Source organism: Cibotium barometz, chromosome 4, assembly GCF_041138505.1.
Source record: "Cibotium barometz isolate CiBa-2024 chromosome 4, ASM4113850v1, whole genome shotgun sequence".
NCBI lineage: Eukaryota > Viridiplantae > Streptophyta > Polypodiopsida > Cyatheales > Cibotiaceae > Cibotium > Cibotium barometz.
Window position 1 is genome coordinate 54,438,678 of NC_141049.1, and position 2,010 is coordinate 54,440,687.

At 39.2% G+C, this 2,010-nt stretch overlaps 1 long non-coding RNA gene across 1 annotated transcript; it reads left to right on the top strand.

Annotated features, from left to right (window-relative positions):
* The first annotated feature begins 743 nt into the window (after positions 1-743).
* Positions 744-1,433, top strand: LOC147639407 (uncharacterized). The gene is made up of 4 exons (XR_015263504.1): positions 744-963; positions 1,046-1,099; positions 1,227-1,312; positions 1,389-1,433. It is a non-coding gene; the product is annotated as an uncharacterized LOC147639407 (long non-coding RNA).
* The last annotated feature ends 577 nt before the right edge of the window (positions 1,434-2,010 follow it).

Sequence of the window (2,010 nt, forward strand, 5' to 3'; positions counted from 1 at the left end):
AGAAACCTATTGTGAAGATGAAGAACAGAATGTGTCATCAATCCCAAAAATAACTTTGGGAGAGTGGTAACCACAGATCTTCTTCAAAATTGGTTATATGGTCACTTTGTAGACAATTACAAAAGATTGCCACCTATACCACTCCACAGGCTAATTGTCAACCCCGCCATATGAGCCACAGATGATCACCTAGAACAACTAGGTGAGAGATTTGACATTTATGGATATGTTCCATCTATGGGTGAATTTATAGTGTCAGAGATCCAATGCCTCATGAACACACAATGAAAAGGATGTGAGATGGGAAAAAGGGTATCTGTGGAAGTAGTCTAGGTAGTTTGACTACAAGATTGAAGAATTAGCAAGCTGGAAACACCTCCAGAGGAAGGTGCTCATCATGTGGGATGACAACCACAGGCTAGTGGCATGGTAAAAATGCATGCTTGACAAGTACATCTTATTTGACACATATGTGCTTTATGTTTCAATATATGTATTACTTGGATGCAACAATGTTTTTGGGTATATGTCAAAATAAAAAAATGTCTTTGTGTATGTAGGATGGGATTGTTAAGAAGAATGATACCCCTTGATCCACTATTGAGTGATAAAGTTTAATAAAGAGGAGGAGGAGCAGCTCCTCATGCACATGTCATCATTGAACAAAAAGATTGAAAATACATAGTGGATGGTGGATGTAGTGCATGAATTTTTTTACCCCAAGACATTAATAATTCTCTTCATTTTGCAGGGTCACTCATGTCCACCATGTCTCCCACACGACTGGACATGACATTTTATTCATGCAAAAGTTTAGTTTTGTTGATCCTTTGTAGAATCTGCCCAAGGAACAGGGGCAATGGGCAAAAATGACAATAGCATGAGATCGTACACAACAACAAAAAGCCCATTAGTACAACATGCCAATGGGCTTGCTTGTGCAGTTCGTCTTCCAAGTTGTGGGTTAGTCTCTAGATGTTTTTTCATGCAAACCATAAACATCTAAGCATTGTTTATGATAGTAGTTTTAACTTGTTCTAAATAGGAGGAATTCGAGAGGACTTTAATGGCGAAGACACAAGGTATTCGAGATCTAGAGGTGCGCACAAAAGAGCAGTATGATGAGCATGTGAAGTCTATAGAGGCGTACTTCACAAAGAAGGGTACACGATGACAATGATCGCAAACCTAGCTAATGGAACTCAATTCTTTGAATGTATATTTAGGTACACAGATTGGAACCTAAAAGGTCAAGAGCTGAGTATAGAGAAGCTGTAACTCATCGTGTGTTCCGTCCTTACCACACTCATGAGTAAGTTTCCCTCTAAGTAATACATGCAATATGTAAATTTGACATTTATATGCTTAAGGGCTTGGTTCTATGGCAGAATAGGAGAAATGGTGGAGGTCATGAAAGGAGAGCATGCAATGAAATCTACTGGCATCCACTGTGGATTACAAGCCTTTAGAACTTGGATCAACAAAGTTGTCTATTGGGCACAACTTAATGTTGCAAATTTGGAGATGCTACATAGGGTGGAGATTGAAGATCTTGATGTTAAAATTATCCACCAAGCAGCCCATGAAATTTCCTTTTCGTTTGAGACCTACCTTGTAGAGTCAAAAGAAGCACACTATGAGAAGGTCTTTTGGAGCTGGTTGCAAGCCATGAAACCCTCTCTATTAGCATTGCATCAACCCCATTGTTTAAGCACATCAAGGAGGTTGATTTATAGGTAAACCATACACACACACACACACTCACACTCACCTACTAACTATGTTTCTCTCTCTCTCACACACACTCATACTCAACCACATGTTCTCAATAGTGATTTTCATATTATTGTTTATGTTACATTTTAACCCTAAACCCTAAACTCTTCCCTAAACTCTTCCCCATGGTCCTTTTAGGTGGTGGAGAGTTCTTGAAGAGAAATTAAAGTTTGATAATGAGGAGGAACATCCTTCAGACGACTGGGTGAAGAGTGAAGTCGAAGACACTCGCAT